Here is a 9,164-nt window from a genome sequence, read left to right as displayed (position 1 = left end):
TTTTCCTTTGTTAAATTTGCCAGTGGTTTGTCAATTTTATTCATCTTTTCAAAAATCCAAATTCTAGTTCTGTTGACTTTTTTCTATAGTCTTTCTATTTCCTGTTTCATTGCTTTCTGCTTGACTATTATTTCATTTCTTTTGGTGAGTGTAGGTTTTCTTGCTGTTCTTTTCTAATTGTTGGAGCTATTGGTTTAAATTGTTGATTTTAGCTCTTTCTTCTTTTTTAATGCATACATTTATTGCTATAAATTGGCCTCTGGTCACTGTTTTTGCTGTGTCTCAAAGATTTTTGTGTATTGTGTATTCATTCTCATTTGATTCAAGGAATTTTTTAATTTTTCTTTTTTTATGTCTTCTCTTATCTAGTCTCTCTTAAGGAGAATGTTATTCATTTTCCATGTGTTTGCTGTTTTTCTGTTGATCTTCCTATTTTTGATTTCTAATTTGATAGCATTTATATCTAAGAAGATGCTTTGAAATATTTCAATATTTTTAAATTTATTGCACCCTGCTTTATGACCTAACATATAACGTATTATTAGGCAAGGAGTGTGTATCTAGATTTCCACAGATAGAGCAGTGGCTGTGATCTCAGGTCAGGGTAGGGACATAGACACCACCCCCAAGAGGCAGGAAGCAGAGGTTTCAAACTGCTAACAGAGATAAACTTGTCTGTCAGTTTGTCCTACTGTGGTGACTTGCATGTTGCTGTGAGGCTTTTGGTTGTACCACCATTGTTTTAAATGCCAGGAGGTTTGTACATGGTTTACTGGTTTCAACACAGCTTGCAGACTGAGACAGAGTAGGAAGAAGGAAGATGCCATCCATTTCTCAAAGAACTGGCCAGGGAAAACTTTATAAATAGCAGAGAAACATTATCTGATACATTATTATGCAAATTTATGAATAGCCCAGAGATATTGTCCAATACAGTGCAGGAGGATGAGCCCCTTAGGTTGGAAGGCTTTCAAAATATGACTGGGAGAGAACTGCATCATCAGAATAGAACAATCCTTACTGATATGAATAAAGTAAAGCTTTTGAGACCTCTATTTGCTTATGTAGCATGACTCAAATTGAGGAGAAACAGCTGCAAACATCCATTAATAATTGGAGCATGGAATGTATGATGTATGAATGTGGGAAAATTGGAAGTTGTCAAAAATTAAATGGAAAATATAAAGATTGATATCCTAGGCATTACAGAGCTGAAATAGACCGGTTTTGGCCATTTTGAATCAGACAACCATATGATCTACTATACCAGGAATGAGAATTTGAAGAGGCATGGTGGGACATTCATCATCACAAAGAATATTTCAGTATCTGTCCTGAAGAACAATGCTGTCAGTGATAGGATAATATCCATAGCCCTCCAAGGAAGACCACTTAATATGACTATTATTCAAATTTATGCACCAAACACCAAAACCAAAGATGAGGAAATCGAAGTAATTTTTTTTTTTTTAAATAAATTACTCAGTCTGAAATTGACCCAACATGCAATCAAGATGTGATTACAAAACTGGTGACTGGACACAGGACTTGTAAATGGTGAGGAAGTTAAGAGAGTTGCAAGATAGAATGGACTGTTGTAACAAGTTCTGTACCTCACACCATACACAAAAAATGAACTCCAGATCAATCAAAGACTTAAATGTGAAACCTAAAAACATACAGTTCCTCAAGGAAAATCTAGGGGCAAATTTAAGGGCCCTAATATATTGCATAAATAGACTATACAATAGCCAAAAGTTGGAAACAACCTAGGTGTCCATCACTGAGGAATGGATAACCAAACTATGGTACATACACACAATGGAATACTATGCAATGCTAAAGAATAATGTAGAATCTGCAAAACACCACATAACATGGATGAACTTGGAGGACATTATGCTGAAGGGAATAAGTCAATCACAAAAGGACAAATACTGTATTAGTCCATTATTCTAAAAGTTAAGGAAGGGTTTATCTATAGAAGGACATTTTCTTTGTTGGTTACCAGAGGTGGGAGGGGAGTGGAGGGGGTGCGGTTACATAGGTAGAAATAAGTATTGATTTGGGTGAAAAGAAGGGCAATGTACCAAATGTGAATGACCAATATGGCAGCATTGAGGATGAGAAAGACATAGAGAGGTACATGGTAGGTACAGACAACAAATATGAACCCTTTTGCATATACAGTATTGTGTTGTCAGTGAAGGCAAGCATGGGTATATAGGTGGATAGATGGGAGGACAGGCTGAACTGTTAGGTATGTCTATGAAATGGGGAGTGTATCCAAGAATATCCATAAAGTTAGCAGACAATGGTCCTATAAGTTTATGTGAATGATCAGAATTCCCAGGTGTATAGTAGAGTTGAAAAGGGGAAGGTTGTGATCACTGCTTGGTCACAGCCAGCTACCCAGAGGAACTGAGTATTTGAATCTGTGGGCTTGGGATGATAGTTGCAGGGGACATCAAACTCAGTTGGCACAGCATACTATATAAAATATTGTTCCACCTCCAACTTTGGCAAGTAGCTACTGGGATCTTAAAAGCTAGCAAGCTGCCATCTACATGCAACGATGGGTATCTCCTCATCCAGAGCAAAGAAGAATGAAGAAAACCAAAATTCATGGAAACAATTAGTCCTAGCTACTGGTACACCATCTGATCTGCAGCCTAAATGACTATGAGACCAGAACTAGATGGTGCCCGGCTACCACTGACATCCACTTGGAAGAGGATCTATGTAGCAGATCCTTGATAGAGAGTGAGAACAATGTGGAACAAAACCCAAAATCATTTGGAGAAAAAAAAAAAAAAAAAAGGTGGGGACCAGGTTTGCTGGTCCGATAAAGCCTGGTGGAACCACTAAGACTATGGCCCCTAGGTGCCCTTCAGGTCTGGAATTGAACCCACACCTGTGGTTTCCAGCCAAACAGAAGACAGGCATATGAGTTGAACATTTACCTGAGGTAGATACACTCCTTGTAGAGAACAATCATTGAGAAAGAAGGGCTGCCTATGCACAGGGAGACAGCTTAGGGGGCAGGAGTCCATGGAGGGATAGACACTGGGAAGAGGTAACTATGGGGAGGAAGTGGGAGGGGAGCTGTCGTATTGTGGTAAACTGTGGTCAATGTCATGAGACAAAGTATATGTAAACTGCTATATGGAAAGTGAATTTGCTCTGTAAATCTTCACCCAAATCACAATAATAATAATTAAAAATAAATAATAAAAAAAAACTGGTGACTGGAATGCAAAAATTGGAAACAAAGCAGAATAACCGGTAGTTGGAAAATTTGGCCTTGGTGACAGAAATAAGGCTGGAGATTGCATGATAGAATTTTGCAACCAACAATTTATTCATTGTAAATATGCTGTTTCAACAACACAAATGGCAGCTATACAGTTGGACTTCCCCAGATGGAGCACACAGAAATCATATTGCCTACATCTGTGGCAAGAGGCAATGGAAAAGCTCAATATCTTCAGCCAAAACCAGGCTAGGAGCTGATTGTGGAACAGCCCATCAACTGCTCACATACAAGATCAACTTGAAGTTGAATAAAATTAAAACAAGTCCGTGAGATCCAAAATATGATCTTGAATATATCCCTCCTGAATTTAGAGACCATCTAAATAATAGATTTGATGCATTGAACACCAGTGACCAAAAACCAGAAGACTTGTGAGATGACATAAAGAACATCATCAATGAAGGATGCAAGGTTTCTTTAAAAAGATGATAAAAGAAGAAAAGACCAAAATAGATGTCAGAAAAGACTCTGAAACTTGACCTTGAGTGGAGAGTAACTAAAGAAAATGGAAGAAATGACAAGATAAAAGAGCTGAAAAGATTTCAAAGAGAAGCTCCAGAAGACAAAACCAATTACTATAATGAAATGTGCCAAGGCTTGGAGTTAGAAAACCAAAGAGAAGAACACACATGGCATTTCTCAAGCCAAAATAATTGAGGAAAAAAAAAATTAAGCTTCAACTGCAATACTGAAAGATTTGATGGGCAAAATATTGAATGATGCAGGAAGCATCAAAAGAAGATGGAAGGAAAACACAGAGTCACTGTAACAAAAAGACCTAGTCTATCTTCTTCTATTTCAGAAGGTGGCATATATTCAAGAACCAATGGTACTGAAGGAAGAAGTTGAAGTTGCAGTGAAGGAATTGGCAAAGAATAAGGCTTCAGGAATTGATAAAATACCCATTGAGATGTTTCATCAAAAGGATGTCACGCTGGAGGCATTCACTTGGTTATGCCAAGAGAGTTGGAAGACAACTACATGGGCAACTGAATGGAAAAGATCCATATTTGTACCCATTCCAAAGAATGGTGATCCCACAAATATGGAAATCATCAAACAATATCATTAACATTACACACAAGTAAAATCTTACTGAAGAGAATTCAAGAACGGTTGCAGCAGTATATTGACAGAGAACTTCCAGAGGTGCAAGATGGATTCAGAAGAGGACGTGGAACAAGGGATATCATTGCTGATGTCAGATGGATCTTAGCTCAAAGCAAAGAATACCAGAAAGATCTTTACTTGTGTTTTATTGACTATGCAAAAATATTTAATTGTGTGGATCTTAACGAATTGTGGATAACATTGGGAAGACTGGGAATTCCAGAACACTTAATCTTGCTCATGAGGAAACTGCACATAGAGCAGGAGAATGTCATTCGAACAGAACAAGAGGACACTGCATGGTTTAAAATCAAGAAGGGCGTGTGTCAGGGTTGTATTCTTTCAGTATACTTATTCAATCTATATGCTGAATGAACACTCTGAGAAGCTGGACTATATGAAGAAGCACATGCCATTAGGATTGGAGGAAGAAGCATTAACAACCTGCAATACACTGATGACACATCTTTGCTTGCTGAAAGTGAAGATGAATTGAAGCACTTACTGATGAAGATTGAAGAATATAGTCTACAGTATGGATTACATCTCAATATAAAGAATACAAAAATCCTAACAACTGACTTTTAAGAAAGTTGGGCATTATACTTCTGTAGTGATATTGCCTCGGAAACCCAAGGAGAGGTCTCTATGCATCAGACCCAACTCAAGGACAGTCAACTTGGCTTAGTTTTGGACCTGTAAGCAGCATCATGATAAATAGAGTAAAGGTTGAAGTTGTCAAAGACTTCACATTCTACAAACGACGCCAATGGAAGCAGCAGTAAGGACACCAGAGGAATTATAAAACTAGGCAAGTCAGCTGCGAAAGACCTCTTTCAAGTGCTAAGGAGAAAAGATGTCTCCCTGGGGACTAAGGCAAGCCTGACACAAGCCATGATATATTAAATCACCTCAATGCACATGAGACGTGGACAATGAATAAGGAAGAGCGAAGAAGAAATTATGCTTTTGAGTTGTGGTGCTGGCGAAGAATGCTGAAAGTACCATGGACTGTCAAAAGAACTAAAAAATCTGTCCTGGAGGAAGTGCAGCCAGAATGCTCCTTAGAAGCAGGAACAGCCAGACTTCATCTCACCTACTTTGGTCATGTTACCAGAGGGACCATTCCCTGAAGAAGGATGTCATGCTTGGTAAGGTGGAGGGTCGATGAAAGAAGGAAAGGCCCTCAATGAGATGGATTGACATAGCGGCTGCAGCCATTAACTCAAGTATAGCAAGGATGGCGGAGCCAGTCCTGTACTGGGCAGCGTTTCTTTCTGCTGTGCATAGGGTCACTATGAGTCGGAGACCACTAGATGGCACCTAAAAACAACAACATGGTCTATCATGAAGGATGTTCTATGTACACTGGGAAAGAAAGTATATTGTGCTGTTGTTGGGTGAAGTGCTCTGTAGATTTCTATAATGTCAGCTTGGTGGGTTATATTATTTAGCTCTTCTGCGTTTTTGTTGAGTTACTTTCCAGTTTTTCTATCTTTGATTGAAAGTGGGAGCTCTGGTAGCATAGTGGCTAAGGCACTTGACTGCTAACCAGAAGGCTGGAGGTTCAAACCCACCAGCCACTCCTCAGAAGGAAGATGGGGCAATCTACTTCCATAGTGATACTGCCTCAGAAACCCAAGGAGGGGTCGCTATGAGTCGGGTCCGACTCGATGGCACATAACAACAACAACAACACTATGACAATGGACTCATCTATTTGCCTTTTCAATTCTTTTAAAGTCTGACTTATCTGTTTTGGGGCTCTTTCATTGTGTCCATACATATTTATTATTGTTATATTTTCTTGGTCAATTGATCCTGTAATCATTATATATTGTCCTCCTTTGTCTCGTATGGTGGTTTTTGTCTTAAATTTAATTTGATCAGAAATTAATATTGCCACTCCTGCTCTTTTTCGGTTGCTGTTTGCTTGATAGATCTTTTCCCAACCTTTGATTTTTAGTCAAATTTTGTCCTTCTCTCTAAGGTGTGTCTCTTTTAGACAGCATACTGATGGGTTTTGTTTTCTTATCCAGTCTACAACTCTTCATCTCTGGAGTGGTGCTTTGAATCCATAGACATTCAGTGAAATTATCAACAAGTATGAATTGGTTGCTGTCACTTTGTTATGTGTTTTTTCATGGTGTTCCTGGTTTCTTTGTTCCATATAATTTTCTGTGCTGAGCTCATTATTTTTATGAATTGCATGACCATTTCCTTTGTTGCTATTGTTTTAGTCTTTTCTAAATATTTATGCTTTTCCTCCTTTCTAATTGTGATGTGAAGTTTTATCATTTTTCTTTGAGGTTACCATGTGCTTTATAATTTTTTCCCCAAGTTTAGAACAGTCCATTTTATCTTGCAAGTCTTTTAACTTCCTCACCATTTACAAGTTCTGTAACTACACAGTATTTTCCATCTTTTTGGTTTGTAGTTGTCCTCACTTGCAAATTGATGTCTCTGGGTCCCTTTTTGCAATCTTGTAAGCTTATTTTACTTTGGAAATGTCCATAGCTGTGGTTTCTGAATTATGTCATCTTGTGCATTAATAGTTGTTGTTTGCTCTTTTTGGTACTCTGTTCAAAGTGTTTCCATTAGTATCTCTTGTGAGGTTGGTCTGGTTTTAACAAATTCCCTTTATTTTTGTTTATCTGGAAACCTAATTTTACCATCATACTTGAGGGACAATTTTGTCAGATATATAATTTATAGTTGGAAATTTTTCTCTTTCAGGGTTTTATATATACCATCCCATTGTCTTCTCACTTGTATGGTTTTTGCTGAGAAAATAGAGCTTATTCTTACTGGTTGTCCTCTGTAGGTAACTTTTTGCTTTTCCCATGCTACTCTCAGGATTCTTTCTTTGCCTTTGGTTTTGATGAGTTTGATGATGAAATGTCTTCATGATTTTCTTTTGGGGGGTATCCTGTTTGAGGTTCATTGGACTTCCTGAATGGATATATTCTCATATTTCATCATATCTGGGAAGTTCTCTTCTAACAAACCTTGGACAAATTTCTCAGTGGTTTTCTTCTTTTCCTGTTCTGGAATTCTGATTAAACATAGGTTATTTCTTTTGATGATATCCCACATGAAACTTAAGCTTTCTTCATTTTGTTTTGATATTTTTTGGATTCATCCCTTTACAAAGAAGCATTCAGGTATTTGTCTTCAATCTCATTAATTCTGTCTTCCATTGGACCAATTCTCTTTTGCCCTTTAAATGTACTATCTATTTTTGACAATTTAGTATCAATCTCTGGATCTCTATCAGTAGATTTTGTATTATTTCTAATTTATTATTTATTTTGTCATTTTGTTCTTGTATTTTCTTCCAAACTTGTTCTAGGGTTCTATCTGTATTTTCCTTAATTTTGTCAGTGTTTCCCTAATCTGTTTCTCTATCCTTTGAAGATACCTAAGTATAATTCTTTTGAATTCCTATCAGGATGTTCTAGTGCTGCTTCTTCCTCAAGGATATGTTCTGGGTCTGTACTGTACTCCCTTGTTTCTACCACTATCTTGCTTCTTTATGTGGACTGTGATGGTCTGTTTTCTCCCAGACATTGTGACATTGTTGTATTCAGATCTCTGTTAACTTTCCAGTCATTGGTGTCCAGAATGTCCTTGTGGTTCTGGGCAAGTGGAGGCTATACTTAATCCCTGGAATATGGGAGACCACTGCCATATTTAATATTCAAAATGGTCAAACTACTTCTCAACATTCAAAATGGCTGCACCTTCTGGACAGGTAAATGTGCACAGCTCAGCTTGCCTTCCTCTTTTTGCTGCTTTCCCTTATATTCACCAGCGACCACTGCTGTCCTCCATGTAGGCCCTGGCTAGCAGGACCAATTTTTAGGTTAATTCTTAGGTCCTAACACCACTCAGTAATATCCAAGCTGCCTGTCTCATCAGGATCATTGAAAGATAGCTGCACTATATGTCTCCTTTTTTGGTGTGTTTGTGCAAGTTCTTCTATTTCTTGTTGTTGTTGTTATGTGCTGTCGAGTCGGCCCCGACTCATAGCGACCCCTCCTTGGGTTTCCGAGGCAGTATCACTACGGAAGTAGGATTGCCCAACCTTCCTTCCGAGGAGTGGCTGGTGGGTTTGAACTGCCAGCCTTCTGGTTAGCAGGCAAGTGTCTTAACCACTATGCTACCAGAGCTAGTTCTTCTACTAGTTGGACTATAGTCCACTTCTATATCTTTCCCTTCAAAGCTCAGGGCTCCAGGATTATCTTCTGTATCTGTGTTAAGTGGTTGCTTCCCCTTATTTTTTTGAAGGGGGTGTGTGCTCTCTATCTGCCTATTCTGCCATCTTACTGGAACTCCTTGTTTTAATGTTTTTCTTGACCCTCTCTTAGGGTTTCCAAGACAGTATCACATAGAAGTAGATTACCCAATATCCCTTTCAAGGAGTGGCAGGTGGGTTTGAACCACCAGGCTTCTGGTTAGCAGTCAGAAGCCTTAGGCATTACACTACCAGAGCTCCTGCCCATAGAACTATCCTTTCAATTTAATTGTCCAATTTACATTGTCGTCTCTTTTCTACTTTATAAAGCCCATTTTATCTAAATTAATAAACTTTTTCTGCTTTCCAGAGGTTTATTATATGATTTTTTCTAACTTCTTTTTTGAATATTTAATTAACTGAATCTCATTTTTTTTCAATATGTGTATTCAGGGCTACAATTTTTTAAATAGGGTTTGCATCTCAAAATTTTAACATTGC

Source organism: Orycteropus afer, unplaced genomic scaffold (assembly GCF_000298275.1).
Source record: "Orycteropus afer afer isolate SDZICR_OR568_19922 unplaced genomic scaffold, OryAfe1.0 scaffold00474, whole genome shotgun sequence".
Lineage (NCBI taxonomy): Eukaryota > Metazoa > Chordata > Mammalia > Tubulidentata > Orycteropodidae > Orycteropus > Orycteropus afer.
Note: the sequence above shows the minus strand (reverse complement) of the source record.